Source organism: Clupea harengus, chromosome 3, assembly GCF_900700415.2.
Source record: "Clupea harengus chromosome 3, Ch_v2.0.2, whole genome shotgun sequence".
Taxonomy (NCBI): Eukaryota; Metazoa; Chordata; class Actinopteri; order Clupeiformes; family Clupeidae; genus Clupea; species Clupea harengus.
In genome coordinates, this window is record NC_045154.1 from 28,926,800 (window position 1) to 28,945,688 (window position 18,889).

General features: G+C 46.4%; 1 protein-coding gene across 1 annotated transcript in view; it reads left to right on the top strand.

Moving 5' to 3' along the window:
- The first annotated feature begins 7,995 nt into the window (after positions 1-7,995).
- The window catches only part of tspan18b (tetraspanin 18b), a 35,072-nt gene continuing 24,178 nt past the window's right edge, over positions 7,996-18,889 (top strand). Inside the window, exon 1 of the mRNA XM_012839105.3 lies at positions 7,996-8,454. The gene's annotated coding sequence lies outside the window, so the exon portion shown is untranslated. The remainder of the gene's footprint in view (positions 8,455-18,889) is intronic.

Here is an 18,889-nt window from a genome sequence, read left to right on the forward strand (position 1 = left end):
GAACATCTCTCTGGTTCAAGAGGCAGAGCAGCCTTCACGCCGTACATCAGCCATTCTCCTCTCCTTTCTTGTGGCATTTGCTCCCTTTTCACCTCCAGTCTGCGGTTTTTAGCCCCAGTGTAAATAAAAAAGAATGGCAAACGTGTTAGCATTCCTCTGCCGACGTGTTCTAAGCACTCACTCCAAATGTCAGGCATAAGGAGCGGAACCAGGCAAACCTTTGTATATTTTATGTGTGCGGCACTTAACTTAAAGTGGTTTTATTCTACCACTCCTCTCCCTCACTTTCTCTCCTCTAACTGCTGCTTCTCTCCATCCTCTCTCTCTCTCTCAACACTCACCCTCTCTCCCTCTCTTATGTTCTTCCTCTCTCTTTTCTCTCCCTTGTTTCCCCTGCCTCACCAGCTCTCCGCCTGTTTCTTCTTCGCTTCTTTGTCTCCTCTCCTCCCCCCTCGTTACAGTTAAATGCATTACATTATTTCACTGGGAAGTGTGGAAAAGAAAACTCTCTCTCTCTCTCTGTTTCTCTCTGTCTCTCTCTCTCTCTCTCTCTCTCTCTCTCTCTCTCTCTGTCTCTCTCTCTCTCTCTCTCTCTCTCTCTCCCCCGGCCCCCACTGTAGGAAAGATTAAATCATAAGCTCAGCCTTTTGAATTTGGTGGTGGTAGTGGGGAAGACAGAGAAAAAAATATTCTTCTCTGGCTCTTAGAAGGAAGAGGGATTAAAAAAGCGCTTATTTCATTTGCATTCTCCATCACTCCTCGTGGCCTTTCAGTCAATACCCCCCACCCACCCCCCACCCCCCACTGCAGCAGTTCCACGTTCCATCTTCTCATAATTGCTATTTTGAATGGCTTTGATAATCTGTTACTGCCTTGAATTAAATAGCCATTAGTCTGAGTTCAGTGGGGCAGGTTTCAATGGCTTTTTTTTTTTTAATTTGCACAGGGACTAAGATGTTTGATCCAGAGTTTTATCCTCTGGAGAGCTTTCAGCTGTCAGCTAAAATGATCTGCCCGTAATTATTTAAAACAAAAAAAAAAAGGAAAATAATAAGTCTGTGCCTCAGCATAACTCCCAGTATTCCTGCTAGCCCCAGGTCGCTAATTGAAAAGAAGTGCCGCTTAGTATGGGAGCTCACCTGTGTGGGTGGTAAACACTTAGATGCATACTGATTTTGCCTCCTCTGGCACAGGCACGTGCAATCCATTGTCTGAGTGCTGATGGTCGCGGTGGTGGTGGTGGTGGTGGTGGAGAAGTTGGTGAAGGAAGGAGGAGGTGGAGGAAGAGGAGGAGAAGGAGGAGGAGGAGGAGGAGGAAGGGGTGCGGGCCTAAATTTGTTCCAGTTTCCCGCGTGTGCATTCTGTCACATCTTTGCTCAGAGAGTGGAAACTGCTTCAATAATTAAGCAGCTCTCCCCCTCCGGCTCCAGCGTCTGTGGTGTTTGTGGCATTGTAATTAACAATGTGCTTTCTGCAGGGTAAACAGTTTAATAAGGGGAAGGAAACCCAGAGGTGCAAGGTGTGAGGCAAATGCAGACCTCACCACACCCACCGCTTGTTAAAAGCTGAAAGGGAGAGAGGGAGTGAGAGATGGGGAGAGAGAGAGAGAGCGAGAGAGAGAGAGAGAGAAAGGGAGAGGGAGAGAGAGAGGGAGAGAGAGAGGGGGAGAGAAAAGGAAAGCTGACGGACATTTCTAACAAGGTAATCTTTGCTCAGATCTCGTGTTAACATTTCCTTAGCCAGACGTCTCAACTGCAGAAGGGAATCCAGGCTGTCAGGATAGTCCCAGAGGAAATGGCATCAAAGTTAGACATTAGTTTTGAAATTTTAAGCTGTTTTTTTAGGGGCACGAAGAGAGGTCCCTACGGTTGTGCTGAGTGTGGTAACACAGTTTACCTTTTCTGGAGCTGTGCATTTTAAAACACATCCCCTTTCTCTCTGGGAAAACAAGAAAATACTCCCAGGCATCAATGACTCACTGTGTCATAATGACCTTGCATAATCACATTTTAGAACTTTAATACTCGTGTTAGTGAGTGCACATTCATGTTGTGCTTATGAAGGAAAATCAAAACAGATTGGTTTGCTAATTTTGTTTGCTAGAGCAAGTAAATGAGTTCCCTTTATCATTCTGTATGTATTTACAAGCATTACTGCTTCTCATGGCTGTGTGACCCTTCTACCTGTCTACAATGCCTCCAACAACAGCTCTGACCCTAATGGTCCATAAACGAATCCCTGAAGCACCTCACACCACACAGATTGTGACTTATAGCATGATCCCACCTTCCCCTGCCTCATAGATAAGCGCAATGGAATCTTGAAAACATAGCCATTATTTCTCCATGAAAAACAGCCACCATGAAATATGATTCGTGCTTGTTTGGGGATTTTGCTTTGGCAGCATGCATGACTAACATTTTAGGGGGCAATCCCCCTGAAGGTGTTTTGCTATTGTAATGACTCAGTGAGGTTACAGTCTCCCTACGAGTTCAGACAGGAGAACACCCAGCCCAGTCAAGTGGAGCAGAGCATTCCAAGAAGAAGAACAACACAGAGAGATGGGATGGCTGTGAACATGTTTCTGTCTTTTGTCTGCTTTTTTTCACTGGCTTTTCCCTGCTATCCACACGGACACATTTCGTGTAGACGGTGTTTTTCTGTGGCAATCTTCGCAGAGCGTGCGGTAACCCTGTCTGTGTTTGCTGTTTCTCCGTCTGTTTGATCTGCTCGCTGTCACGTTACAACACCAAAGTGATGCGGAGACGAGGGGCCTGTAGAATTCAACCGTGTTTGTGCTCAAATCATCTCCTCGTAGTAATTCAGACAGAGGAGAAAAGGGGGCCTGGGATTCACATTGACATCCATGAGCGGAGGCAGGTGGTGCAATCCCCGGAGGAGCACGCTGGGGCTGAGTGAAGTTCAGGTAGCGGTAATGAAAAAGCTCGATAGCGGTGCTCCACTGACAGCTGAGCCCTCCAGCAAGCGCATGCACCGGGTGCCAGATACAGCCGGTGGCGATGCAGTTGCTAAGGAAGTGCTGGATTCTATCCACACACTGGCAGAATAGCATCTCCAAAAAACGATTAAAGAAAATTGTATTGCATGAGCAACATTTGAGGCATATTATTTTACACATACATTCACAGGGTAGTGAGAAGGGAGATTATGGTCATTGAAAGGAATCTCATTTCACAGTGGAGAACGCACTGGGCTTCATCCAAAATAAACTCTGTGGACATCGTTACAAGCTCCACTAACAGTTGGTCTGTTGTAGTGGTATGCCTTTAGCTGTAAAGCAGCAGTGAGAAGGATGGTCTTTTAGGTCCTGTGGATGCTATGTTAGCGGGTTTTCACATCAGGCTTGCCAATGGACAAATGTATCTAGGCAAGGGAAAGCACACAATGGTTGTGGTGTCCTTCACCACATCCTTCAAAGCAAAGAGCAAGCAAAAAGACTAATGAGCCCAACACAAAATAATCTCCGGTGAACCCAATACCCTGAAAAATAAAACATCTCTCCCATTCAATCTCAGCAATCATCCACACACACCACACAGAGACACAAAAACACAGGATCAATCAAATCACCCACATATTCGATTTCATCACTGCCTAGCCTGGCGTTTTGAAAAAAAAAAAAAAACGCTCTTGTGGTTTGGTGAGAAGCCTTGTGCAATGGCTTGTGCAGAATTCCGCCTGAAGCATTTCAAACTACACTTCCGTTCACCTTTAACACATGGGCACTTCTGCCACAGCTGCACAAACATACATTATGCATTCTTCATAGTACATTATTACATTTAACTGTACTGACGAAATACTGAAAAAAATGTGTCATGCGCTGAAGTGGTATCTTGGTGTGCAAATTTAATTGAACGGCAGAAATATGATTGTAGAGAGCGGGTGGAAAAAAACTGAAAGATCAAAATGAAATGGAAGTAGGGACAAATGTGGCCTTGACAGAAAGAATGGATGGCTTCTCTGGCACTGAATCAGATTACTAGAAGTGGGGAAGGAGGGGATGGAGAGACGCGGTTCCCCTGCCCTACTTTCTCCTCTCCCTGCTCACCAGAGTCCTCCTGGGAGCGGCGGAGGTGCATGGTGGGTTTCTGCCACGCTTGGCCTGCTCCGGAGACAGGCAAGGCACAATGTGCCCCCACAGGAGGGGGGAGGGGGGCCGGAGGCATCGGCCCTCAGTGTGAATATGTGTGACACTACTCATTCTCTTTTTAGCCCCCCACCCCTCCCCACCCACACACACACACCCACCCACACACACACACACTAATTCTCTTTTTAGCCCCCACCCCTCCCCACCCCCAATTTTCTGCTCGTTCCCGCACTCCCCCCCACATACCTCTCATCCTCTTTCTCTCCAACTCTCATTCCCTCTCTCTCAACCTCTCCCTCTCTCTCTCTCTATGCCCCCCCTCCTTCTCCCTGTTCACTCAATCTTGCTACAACCCCCCCCCCCCACACACACACACACACACAGACACACACACGCACACACGGACACACACACACACAGAGACACACCCACAGACACACACACACACACACACACACACAGACACACGCACCCACAGACACACACACACACACACACACACACACACACACACACACAGACATAACATTGCCTCTGTGGGGATGCGGCCCTTCATTCCCTATGAGTGTCGTGAGAGTGGGTTATGCTCTGGCAGATGCCGCTGTTCTCAGTATTGTCTGAGGCACAGATTAGAGGGCTTGGACAGACAGACCTGGTTTGATTCCTCTGTTTAAGTGGAGACATTTGCTGCTGTCTCACGGACCACCGCCCAATGGCACAGGATGGTTAAAGAAAACCTTTGGGCAAAAAGAAAGATTTTCAAAAAAGATAAACTGAAAGTGTTTTCTTTAGATTCATCTTTGCCACACTGTAGCAGCAAGACACTGCATGAACCTTCACGTGGTGTATTTCACACGCATCTGGATAGGACACAAATATAAACCTGCTGGTTTTCCTATCATAACATTAATCTACAGTCTTACCAAAAATATATATGCGAAAGACATGTCCAAACCGAATTCCTATATCATCCCACACTGATCCCTGTCCTCAGGGAGAGCTGTGTGCTTCTGCAGGCTAATGACTTATTCCTCTGCATCCTCTTCACCCCAAGTATCCTCACCAGACCACATAGCCTGAGCTCCAGTAGGCGCGGACCCTACATCCCCAAAGGACTCTCCAGAACCCCTCTCAGTCCACTGATATGTATCTGCTGATCTGCAGACTGCACTCTGGGTTTGGGGTAAGTGAGCTCTGGCATCAGCTGGTTCAGGAGGATCATTTGCAGCCAGAACACAAAGACTAAATCAAGTCAACAAGTCTGTCATGGGAAAATGACCAAAATATGAGGACTACATCAACAGCGCTGAACCAGTGTCAACCGGTTTTCTTTTTGGTTAAAAAAGGAAATTCCATTTGCAAGCCTCTTTCACCTTACCATGTGTGTTGCTCTGCTTCCCCTCTGTCTCCCTCTCTCCCTCTTGCTCTCTCTCTCTCTCTCTCTCCTTCTCTTTCTCTCTCTCTCTCTCTCTCCCTCTCTCTCTCTCACTCCCTCTCAAGTGCCTTGCACACAGAGAAACCGTTCTATTCCAACCTCTGGACTCATGAAGACATAAACATAGCTCTCACTGGTTGCTAAGTTACAGATAAACACTTCTCCTCTCCACAACACTTTAAAACAAAAGGAGCTATTTCATGTGAGGACGACACTCTCCTTTACCATGACCTTCCATTATCACTCCTCCAACCTTGTTGGAGGGGGGGGGGGGGGGGGTCCTCATTCAAAGCTAAACACATCCAGCCTGCTCACTACTTACCTACTCCCAGTATTAGCTCTAAGGATATGAAGACCACTGCAGCAGATTCAATCAGAGATAGGGACATGTAACTAATTTGGGGGGTAATGCAGACCATGTGTGTGCAGAGACGATTTATTCCCAATGGGTCCAAATGTTGGATGGCCTGGTCCCGTTATGTGCTCATCATGGCACACTCCCGGTGCCCCAGACTGTGTGATAACCGCGCTCTCACCCCGGTCTTCCCCGTGTGGTGATTAAATGCTCGGGTGCAGCCTGATCCAGACTCCCTGCGTCTCGGGAACGGGCCCTGGAGGCTTCTGTGCGAGGCGGCAGGGGAGTGGAGTGGAGGGAGCTTGTCCTGTGGGTGCTGCCTGATGCCCCCTGACAGAATGAGGCTGCCAGGGGAGAAAGCTAAGATGGACAAGGAGAGGGAGGGGGGGGGGGGGGTTAACATTGGGTAGTGACAATAGAGTGGGTTTGTGTGTGTGTGTGTATGCGTGCGCACATGTGTGTATGCTGTAATAATGCGTGTTAGACGAGATTGTGAATGAGAGCACATATTCATGTCCTGGGATCTGTGTGTCTGGGTGGGGGGGTGGGAGGGGGGGGGGGGGGGGGGTAACAGTGACAATGGTGTGTTGTGTGTAGTATGGAAGTACAATCTGGGGAATGTGTGTGTGTGTGTGTGTGTGAGTGAGTGAGTGAGAGAGTGGGGCATAAACAAGCTTAGAGTGTCTCTAAGGAGCTTTTACATCCTGTCCTGACTCTTTGTCTGATGCTGCCAGAGTAAATTAGTGATACTTTCTCTCTGAAGTTGAATATTATCTTTATTAGGAAATGAAACAATAAATCTGTCTGACAGTGAAGAATCTCTAAACCCCATGCAGATGATTATGTGAGTGGTTGCAGTAGGGGCTGAAAGACACCCGCCTTGCTTGTTGTTCCTCGCAGACCTCGGAGATAAATGTGCAGTTTGCAGACTCTCAGTGAAGTCTCTCAATCACGTCTTTCAAAACACACATGCCCCCTTCAGTCGCAGCACTTGCTCAAAGGCTCATTCATCAGGAAACAAATGGAGCACAAACGGAAGGCATTTAACGGCGTCTTTTGTCTGGGGCTAATAAATGACCATGAGATTTGTGTCATCCCATTGTGGCTCTGTTAACACAGAGCAGCAACAGGCAAAGCTGGTTGAAGGAGTTGGAAACACAGGGAGAGTAAATAACGCGGTTTAACACCCTGGCTCTGATAGACGGTTTTATGATGACCAGTGCAGGGGGAGAGGGAGAGAGGTCCCGGTCTCCTGTGTTTTCTTAAGAGAGTGGGAGGAGTGTCTCTGCTCTCTCCTTCCCCCAATCTTCCCACTGAAATCACATTCACTACACCCCCCTAGCCTCTCACAAGGCCAGAGGGGTCCCGCTTCAATAACACGCAGACAGCACATGCCAAATCTCCAACACATGTGTCTACACAACACACCAACACGTGTCTCTCCTCTCAACGGCCACAGGCAGCTGTGGCCCCCCAGACATAGATACAGTCTCAGTGTTCAGACAGTTGTTAAGCAGCATACAGTTAACTACTAAACTGCTGTGTGTGTGAGGGGAGGGGGTGGGGGATCATGGAGTTGTAATAGTTTTGGGGATTTGTCCATTAGAGAAACACTGCATATTTCTCATCAGAAATTGGTGCCTGGAAATAAGGATACAGAGACTGTTCTGTGTGTTTGTGTGTGCATGTGTGTGAGAGAAAGAGACAGAGAGAGAAAGAGATAGAGAGACCGAGAGAGAAAGAGAGAGAGAGAGAGATTCATCTAGGAATCATGTCCGTATTTGACTCTCATTGAAATCTTATCAATCACGACTCCTGCACATTCCCAAGATACCACAAAGTTGTGGTTCTTTTTTTTTCATGAAGGGCGATTGGGGTATATCACGTATATGCCACTGGGAATGTCAGTGTCATGACCTGCGAGGAGTGAGGAGAGGAAGAATCGTTTAGGCTCTCTTATCTAGCCTACCATCTGTGGTGGTTTCGGTGACATGCGGGGCGCAGAGAAAAGCAAACACTTTTGCCACAGTCCCCGCCCACTTGTAAAACAACACTCTTATTTATTTCAGGGAGGAGTCAATAGGAATTTGTGAATGGTTGGCAGTTAGTCTACTCATCTGTCCGACAGCACTTGAAATGGTTGCGTAGTATAAACAAGTGTATATTTATTATTTACAACTTTAATGGAAATAAAATAGAGATACGGCCCAGTGTTCAAGCAAATAAGTTAACAGTAGGCGTTAACGTTGGTGTTGAGTGCCCGCCCTCGTAGGCTGATCACTGTGGATGCTCATACGCTCCTCAGCGTGCACCGAGTTCCCTAAGAAAACTGTTGGCATACCAGTCCCGCACTTAGAACGCATGACCAAACTGGGTCTACAGTTGTAGCGGCACAGGAATTTATAGACTGAGGTATTTGTTTTGAATTATCCCGAGAACTTAACCAGTCGGTTAAATACAACAGTCTAAAAATCTGATTATTTGATACCGCTACATCTAGAGGAGCGCAACGTAGCCAAGGCAAACATCTCCGTATAATCCGGATTTGAGGTAAGAACTACGAACAAGTTGCTTTTATTGTTTTGAAACTGATTTTAATTTCCTGTATTCAAATGTCTGCCATTGTGTAAACGTAGTTTTCAATCGATCGGCTTTGTAACGATTTTAAAATGATAATATAAGCATGGTTGTCATTGACCAGCAGTCGTAAAGGCAGTTGAGGGGATTTTGCATCTGATTGGTATTCTTCGACAGCAGTAATTTAATTAGATGTCATGCCAACCATTCATTGTTATTCTGAAGAGCGTCATTGTTTGCCCCTCTTTTAGTAGCCTACAAGAACACAATATGCAGTTCTGATGTAGGTAGGTTACTTTGGAAAAGCATAGTGCACTAAGTATTCTTAATATCGCCTTTTCTCCTTTTAAATTGTCTCCGTGTATCAGATTGCTGACAGGCGTTCTGTTATTTCTTGTCGGTTCGGGAAATTTTGTGGTCGTTCTTTGTTCTTTTTGGTGTCCACATAGTTGCATTTCATTTATTTGTGTTGTACAGTTCTCTGCTGTGGCGGCGGTAAGGATACTTGAATCCTGTCTTGTGGCCTGAAATTATATAGTTTAGTCCGAATCACAGTTAAGTACCATTCAGGTTCATATCAGTAATACAAGTTGTGAAGTGTTACACATCAAAATGTCTCAAAATGTAATATTGCTTTAAACATCTTGGTATAAAAATGAAGGTAGAAAGTGTGGGTTCCCTCAAGTAGCCTACAGAATGATTTGCGGGAAATGTCATGTTTCGTTTGTGATCTTGAAGCGTAACTGGTGTGCCGTCAAGCTGGCGGCTTTCCCACGGGGAGTGACAGCACTCATCGTTCGGCCCAGGAGGTCCCGTCAGAGCTGGAATTGTCTCCCGAGACACGCGGGGTCAGCAGATGGATGTCTCTTTTGGCGGCACCTTTGCTGTAGGGCAGGACTCCACTGCCAGTTTAAATCAATCAAGAGGAAAGAGACCAATTTTGGCACCGTTATATTTAAATTATACAACACTGTGTGTCGAAGAGAGCGCCCTATAATATTAAAAGTGGCTTGTTTTAGGCAGTTCATCCTAAATGGGATTTAGTAATAATTTATTACACACCTATAATAAGCCTATACCACAAAGGGTTTAATCTGTCTCTTTAGCTAAATGAAGGAGAGTTGCGGTAGCCTGTGGAAATGCAGAAACTTGAATATGTGGCATATGGGTTGGGTGTGCCTTTGCTGCACTTGCTCTGCAGAGTGGAGGCCCCGGAGAAAGAAATCAGGTTTCAATTAGCCAGGCACTTGTGCATGAAGACACTGGCTCAGAGGGATCCATTAAAGCGGGGCTGCTGTGAGCGGAGGTAAGCTGCGCGGGTTTGTGTGCCCGCACGCTGAAGTCATAACTGCACTCAGCCCTCAGGTGAGCCTGAGGAGACCCGCCAGGTGCTGCTTTCTGGGGAGCTGAAGTGGCCTCTTTTCCACGCAGCAGTGCTGACCTTAAGTAATCCCTGACATATGCGCTCTCCATGACCTCCCGGTTGTTGATGTAGTCTTGTGGCTGATGTTGGCTCGTCTGCTCATCAAACTGTCCATTGGTCCTTGGAGGGATGTGGAGGGCATTCTGGGTAATTGTATTTCTCCCAGCGGTTGAGAGTTTGCATTTGTGTCTTAAGCTGAGGAGGTCTTAAGTGCAGTGGTGGATCTGGTGATGCAGTTGCCTTGCCAATGAGGATGACTAAAGCTTTGGAAGTGCTGCCCAGAGCTGTGTTTTCCTAACATTGTTGGCATGGGAGATGGGAAGTAATTATGCTTTCCTGCAACAATAGTTATGTCTACAGGGGGAAAGAAAGACCAAATTGCACAGCAAACTGCACATCCGTTTAAAAAGAGACATCCAGAAAGCATCAGTGAAGGATTGTGCGTCATTCTTCACGGACCTGTGGAGAGCAGCTAGGAGCTTTATGGCTGTAGAGAATTCAAGATGAATTTGCAAAGCTGAGAGCTCAGTGATGCTATGTTGCAACACGAAATGGATGCTGGTCAAAAGAGAAATATGTTCTTTCCTATTGGTCCTCTTTCCTAGTGAAAGAACCTAAGGCCTCTTTGATCCAAAGCTTTATAATCACAAATATTACATTGGTAAGCTCTGTGACATTTTCCATCCACAAATCCTGGATACACGAAGAAGGTAACGGAGGACTCTGTCATGAGACTGACATAACCCTGTTATGGACATGTCATAACAGATAAGAGATCTCATGACTGGATATCATGACTGCTAATATTGTACATTCAGAATACTATCCATAATTGTCATTACAGATGATAAAACAGCCTGCAAAATAAACTATCCAAGTCATCAAAGTATGAGAGGTTTCATTACAAATATGACTAATAGTAATGTGACATTGAGAAATATCATCGCATGTTTTGGAAAATGATCAAATAATATAGCATCTGCCATATCTATGGCAGGGTAATGCAGTGGTAATGATGGAGGTTTCAATGAATGTGTCACCTAGTCTCAACATATTACCTTGTTGCTATGACAGTGGTTATTGGACTAGATACTGCGACAGTAACATGGATGCTATTTGACGAAACTGCTGTTGAAACAGTGAAGTTGCTATGAGTAAATGTGAAGCATTGCTTGCCAACTAACCAAAGCTGTCTGAATGACATGGAATGAATAATGAATTTACTGTATTTTATTGTGTGTTCGGGACAACTGTTAAAAGCTAAATTTAAGTAACATTATGTAGCAATTTTACCTTAGGGTTAGGGTTAGCAATTTTAGCTTAAAATAACAGCTTAAAAAATGTTTTGGCGCTACAATAACGTTTAATATGAAGAATGGCCTCTGTGCCATTGCCATACAAGGGTCCGTAGGCATATTACTGCGCTATGTACGTTTCTGGAGCCGCCAGGTTCGTTAGCGATGTTAGCAAGTTTGTCATAACACGCTAGGACATTGATGCTAGTAATAAGTGCTCTTGCGTCGGCTTCCTGGTAATGTTATTGTGATAGCTATGTTGGCTAGCTTGCCACCCAAGTTTCTACTAGTGTCAGGATATTCAGCGATAGTATACGTTCAGCGTCAACGTTAACTACCGTAAGGGGAGCTCCATGCCAATTCCTCCGTTGTGCTGATTTAAAGTTGGACTTGAACTTCTAGCTTCATGATATTTCAGGACGACATTTCCTGTCCACACAGACTGGTCAGATATTCATTCGAGTTTTTTCACCGTCTATGAAGATAGATCAGATTTTATTTCTTCACCCTGTATTGTTGTTCCTAGTCTGATCAGCATTTTGTCTTGTTCAGTGAACTACCTCTCAAGCATGTAAAGGTCTACCAGTAGTAGTTTTCAGCCTCTGCTCTGTTGCGGTGATCTGGTTGCAGACGGTGCTGTGCTGGTGTTTCTCTGGCCCTTGGTGGGGGAGGCGGTTGCATTGTGGTGCATGGGCAGGCGTGGAATCAGTCATTAAAGGGCTGAGCCACTCTAAATTAATCTGCGGTTCCACTCGGCGGGGCGCCAGTGTTCGGAGTGCCTGCTCCGTCTGCGCTAATATCCGCTGACGCGCCGGCAAATGAGCTGGTCGTCAGGCCTCGTTTGATCCCCACTACAGTTTTTCTGGCCTAATCAGCCCAGGTGATTCATTTTTTTTTCTTTTTTCCTCTCCTCCCCACGCTATCTGCACCTCTGCCTCCACCTCCTCCTGCACTCTCTCATCCCTCCTGTCGCGCACGTCCGTATCGATGGATTTTACAGAGCCGGCAGAAAATGAGGCCGGGTCATCACTCGTTTCCCAGTACCGTGCACCAGGTCCTGCATGCCCCAGTGCTGACGGTCCGTGGAGAGCCTGGGAGCTAAATAGAGTATCTTCCGGCTCCATGAGAAAATTGCTTTTTTCGATTGCCAGAGTACCCTCCATTAGCTCCTCCTGGCATCAGGTGCTTGCTTGTAATGGATGGGGTTCACATTTTGCTGCAGAGATGCATGCAAAAAAAATTAAACTTGCATGATTCATTTGTGTGAGAGCGATGTGCTTAGTTCAGTGGGCCTTTCATGATGACCAGAGATGGTTATCAAAGCCGAGAGACGCCCATGTTGAACCAGACGCACACGCTCACAGACAAGCACACCTGCATGAATGCACGCACAAACCCAGACACACAATGATCTCAGTCTCAGCCAGCAGTGGACGGGCCAAGAAACTACAGCTGCTGACAAGTGCCCTTTATCGAGAGGAAACAGACTGTTTGTTTGTGCTTTGGCCCAAGGATTCTTGGTGCTTATCTCTCTTTTGGTTGGTTTCCCTCTATAATGCATGTGCTGAGCTTGTAATGAGTTAAAAAGTGAGTGTTTGACAAGCTGGACCCTGCAGATACGACAGGCACTGATTTGGAGATGGACTGAATGGCCAGCGTGCTCTTGAAGAGGTGCCTAGCAGGTCTAAGGTGATCCAGATGCTTCCCTCACAGATAGCGCTGTGCCACATTTGTCCTCAAGGTTGTTGTGTCCACAAGCAATATGCTCATTTAAAACTACTGCTGAGCAGGACACCACAGAGCAACATCAGGATAAAGTTTCTGATTTGGTGCAAAAGGCTTTGCTTTGCTTGCTAAGGAGGCTTAACTTAAGCATGCAGATGTGTCCTCAAAAGTGCAGCTAGAACTGCCCTTTGCTCGAATAAAGTGCATATACAGTAAGGTTAGGTATTTTTGTATGTAATATTCTCTCTCTCTCTCTCTCTCTCTCTCTCTCTCTCTCCACCCTCTCTCTCTCTCTGTCTCATACACACGTTCACACTAGCAAACTGACAAACAAACACATGTACACACACACTCACACCAACACATGGTGTAATTCTCACTCAGCTTGGTGCTTGGTGTGTTAACCATTCTCAGGATGCTCAGAGTTGGAATTTCCCAATGTACTGTACTTGTCACCATGGCGGGGAGCGGCAACACCCCTTAACCAGTGTGACTGCTGATTGTTTTTCCTAACAGGGTTGCCTTTCACTGGAAATCCTGTCACGGGTGAAAACGGCCCCTATATATGGGCCCTTTCTTCACTTCATTTAGAGTTAACTGCTCAGTTTCCTGTTTTCAATCGCAACTCCGACTCCGCTGAAAGAGTTATCATTCGTGATCATAATTGGGAAAATTTTCCCCCAGGGTAGAAAAGTAGCGCTGCTGAGAGAAACAATGCCGCTGAATTAAGGCTGAGGAAGTGCTCTAGTGTTCAGTAATAGAGGCTTGGCTGTACAGGCGTCCTTGTGAAAAAGGGCCTCTACATAGCCCCATACAGAGAGCATTTTGTTTAGTGTCTTTATGGATTAGCTACTCCTAACAAACGCGTTCAGTGAGCAGCGAGCGCTTGGCCAGACGTCTGAGAGTGTAGTCCTCTGTTGCTCACTCGCACAGTCCGCCCTTGTTTTCATAGCTTCTCTGCATGCAGTCAGCTGCTGGGTCGCTTCTCCTGACTCAGGCATAACTTCATGGCTGCAATGGGAGTCCTCCAGCTTCTGGTCTTTCTCTCTGCCTCCGTCGCTCCAGCAGGGATTTGTTCCCGAAATCCACCCCATACCACCCCACCACTTATTTAGCCCCCTCCCTCTGTTTTCTCTGTCTTGGTTTTGGCAACGTGTCTGTGGTATGCTCCTGTGCATCAAGTTTCACATTGGGAGTGCAGGGGCCAGTCCACAATGAAACAGGCTTCCCTTTGTGCCCAAAGATAGTTTGCCGTAGATAGTTCAGTCTATGATTTGGTGTATGTATAAATATATACATACACATATATACATACATACACACATACATACACACACACACATACACACACACACACACGCACACACACACACACACATACATATACATATATATATATAGATATAGATAGATAGATATGTATATGTGTGTGTGTGTGTGTGTGTGTGTGTGTGTGTGTATGTATATGTATGTGTATATATTTATACATACACCAAATCATAGACTGAACACAAACACACACACACACACACACACACACACACACACACACACACATGGTTTATCTATTGGTGGTTTATCTAATGTCCCTGTTGTGTTTTTTTACTGCCATTCTTTCATATTATCAGAAAACGCTCTGTTATCCTGGTTTACCACCATAACAGAGACACATAATATTTACACAACTTAAATGACAGCTACTAGACATTCACAAAAATATCTAGCTGATGATGTGATTAGATTCCTTCCTTACACACAAATACACTCACACGCACACACACACACACACACACACACACACACACACACACACACACACACACACACACACACAAGCAAACACACAGTTGAGGCACAACCAAATACAAAAATGGACATAATAATTACTCGTGGGTGAACCAAACCAATTAGCAAAATACTAATTAAAACAAACTAAACACATGTTAAGGGCTTACAGTGGCCGGTGGCGTATTAATTAAAGGCCTGTTTTGGTTGGAAATTATTATGACTGGATGTCAGGCCATTATGCAGTTAGGGACAATTTATAGACACAAAGCAGAACCGGGACGCTGAATATGACGTCTGTCTCCCTGCCACAGCGGTGGTTTTTCTGGAGAGGTGGTTTAAATAACAGCATGCCCTTTAGAAGCTGGATGAAACTGAGCATGTTTGGAGCTTTACTCTCCACTGGCTTCTCCATCTCTGGCACTGCTCTGGGTTAGGCGCAGTAAATTAGGCGTACAGCCTGAAGGGCGTGCCAGCAAAAAAACACACACAAACTGACAGACTGAACAATATGCTGCAGCCCACAAATGAAACGTTAGCGTACCACGTTGCGTGCTGAAATGTGTCAGAGTCAGTTCGTTTAGCTGCGGAGGGTCGGCTGTTATGCTGTTTATTTGCATTCTTGTAGATCGGCAAAGGAATCTCATAAAAATGTAACCCACAGAAGAGTTGATGCAAGCAGAAAAAAATTCCCCCCTTTGATTTTGAAAGGAAGTGAACGTGGTACATATCTTAAGACAGAAGTGGGTCATAGACTCCCCCCTTTCCACCTCCCCACAGCGTAATTGTAGTGTAATGACTTGTATACATATTTAGATAACATGCAAATCCGATTGTCAGTGTTAATTGCTCCAGCGGGCTCTATTGTACCCATACTACCCCTCAGCCCCACAGCCAGCCAGTGCAGCCCCAGAGCCATACCCTCATAAAGCCCCACAGCCAGCCAGTGCAGCCCCAGAGCCATACCCTCATGAAGCCCCACAGCCAGCCAGTGCAGCCCCAGAGCCATACCCTCATAAAGCCCCACAGCCAGCCAGTGCAGCCCCAGAGCCATACCCTCATAAAGCCCCACGTCAGGCCCTGCATCTCCTCCGCCTCAGTCACCCGCACCTCGCCTGGCTCCACCCGTCCGTCACCGCAGCCCAGCTCCTGCGGGCGTGCCCCGCTGATCCTAATTACGCTCTCTCCCACGGGCACTCACACTCATCAGTAGTCCATTAGACACACTGGCTCGCCTGCCTGCCTGCCTCGGCAGCATGGAATAGCAGCCCAGGGACTGATCAGGCGCTTTATTAAAAAGCCTCAGTGGCTTAAGCGGTACCTGCGGGAGCAGGAAAACGATCTCGGGCAGGGCAAGAGTGTGTGGCTCCACCAACCCACTCCTCAGGTTTAGACCGCAGAGAGTTGTGGAGAGGAGTGGGTGCCACAAACCTCCGCCCAGCCATGCTATTTGTTAAGAGGACATTTTGCTGCCTGGGTTCTCTTCCATTTGGAAACAGACAGTCTGATGCATATTGGGCTTGAGGGCTGGGAGGAGATGAGAGCAAATGGCCTCAGTGGCCACTGCACTGGATTCTGTGGAGTGTGTGTGTGTGTGTGTGTGTGTGCACCTCCCTCACTGAATGGTTGGAAAATCCCAGGGTCTACCAAAGTGCCACACACGTCTCTGTAATAAAATGCCGATTGGTTATTGCTTCTAAGCACAGCAGGGAGTTCTGGAACAAAATATTAGTTGTCTGGTTTGCTGAGCTACACCAACACATTAACTGGCCCGAGCACAGACAACGTGTTTCTGATCAGCCCATTTCTTTTTTTTTTTTTTCTGGTACTCAAAATATTTTGAGTGTATGTCTCCTGCTGGGATCATTGTACACCATTTGGCTTTTACCTTTTCAGCTTTTCGTCTGCGTGTTCCAGCCCATCCCCTGTGGATGTGCTGCTACCTTGGAGACCCGTGCCATAATAGCTCTGGTGTTTAACAGCAGATTAAATCTCCATGTTGTAGATTTTTATTTTCACCCCCCAAGGGGAGGAAATGATTAAAGGGCCTTGTCCAGAGAGTGCCTCATGATTTTTTAATACCACTTTATAAAACTTTCAGCCAAACAGCGCTTGAAATGTGTGTGTGGCGGTGGCGGCGGCCGAGCGGTATTCGAGGGGTCATGTGTTAAAACATGCCTGCGGTAGCCGGGGATGATGGAGGAGGGTACGGTGGCAGCCACTGTGACCTCATACTAAGCTAAGGCATATAGGAGGAGAACTCCTCATCAAAGGCTCCGGTCCTCACATCACAGCGGTGAGATAGAGGTGGCTCTTTTGTAGACGTGTGTGGCAGCCACTTGAAAAGGCAGAAGGTATTTCCTCTGAGCCGCTGAGGGATTCTCTCATATCATTACCTTAGCCATTAGAAGAGAAAATGAGAGAAATAGACCATGAAGTCTAATCTCCACCGCCCTTAATCTCTTCCCCTCTCTCTCTCTCTCTCTCTCTCTCTCTCTCTCTCTCTCTCTCTCTCTCCTTTCATCATCTCCATATCTGCCTCACTTGAATTGTGAGCATGCACTGCGCTAAAGTGTGAGACTTTGTTAAAGCTATTTGAAAGCCATATACCGGTGCAATACCCACATTTGTAACGGTTGGTGCCTCTGACAAAGAGGTATGGCGTCCTCCGCTTGCGCTTCACAGATCTTAAGAAAAGGTGCGGCAGATGTCCGCGGTGATGCAGATGCATACGCATACGCTGCGGTGGCGGAGTACGGAACGGACGAGCGGTAAATTAAACTTGTGCGATCTCGCCCGGGGCTGAGAACAATCGTCAGGAAGTGATAACATTGGACGCGTTCCCAAAGATTAGACACACACTCCGCTGCCAGCTCGCAGTCACGCCGGTTTGACCTAATTATAAGCACCTGTTGGTGAGGCCCATGCCCAGAGATGGAGGTGTGCAGCATTAGAAGAGGCAGTTGCTGCTGAGGCCCAGCTGTTTGTTTTCAGAGAAGGTACCCCATGGTAAAGCGGGCTGATGCATTTTCATTACATTTGTTTATTGAGCAGATGATAACATCCAAAAACAAAGCAAAACAATTATACATTTGACATGTTTTTGTGTCTCCTAGGAATTGAACCTATGAACTTGGCAGTGTTAGATCCTTTCTCTTACCAGTTGAGCTGCAGGATTACGCAGGGCAGTGTTTGGGTGCACTAATGAGCTCCAGTGTGGAATAGGGGTAGAGGGTACAGAGAACGTTTTTAAGGGTCCAGAGCTTTCCTGATTGTCCTCTGTTATGGAAGAGTCCCACCGTCGTCAAACTTTGTTTAATTTCTAGACTTACAGTGACATTTGACCCAGGTGCTGCCTTAGAGAGATAACGTTTTAACTGGTCTATAAGGAACTTAAGAAATGTCTTCGAGTCATGTGAAACAACGCAGGAGAAAAGAATCAGTAGCCATAAACCACATGCAGTGGGTGTGTGGGTGTGTGTGTGTGTGTGTGTGTGTGTGTGTGTGTGTGTGTGTGTGTGTGTGTGTGTGTGTGTGTGTGTTTTTCATGAGCTCTGACTGTGGAGGGTGTTGTGTGTTCTTAGTCTAAGTAAAAGCAGATGGTCTGGAGATCTCTGAAGGAGCCTGTCATCCCACCCTCCTCCCTCATCCAGTAGTGTGTGTGCACGTGATCTGATCTGATCGATGCCATAGCCCTCAATGTGCTATTTGGAGGCTTTCACCATGTCACTACAGGTGCAAGGGGTGCTATGGGCCGGAGACAAGTTCAGGTTTGCATTTAACAGAAACCTGGGTTGGAGATATGTGCTGCTTCTAAGAAGGGAAAAGATTTTAGTTCATGAGGGTGATTCTTCTGTAAGCCCTGAAAAGATACCATTTTATTTCTACACACACACACACACACACACACACACACACACACACACACACACACACACACACACACACACACACACAGCCCACTCCCCCTGGTAATCTTTTCTTTTTCATCACTGATATCATTGCCATTTGACGGATTCTGTCACAGCTCAAAGCCCAGCACATTGAAATCAGAAACTGTCTGTCAGCTTTTGGCGAGACCTCTGTTATTCCCTGGGCCTATGAGAGGATTGTGGCATTTGGAACTGAGCTCTGAATTGGGCTCTGTATTTTGTGAATGTTAGAGATCATGGCTTTGAAA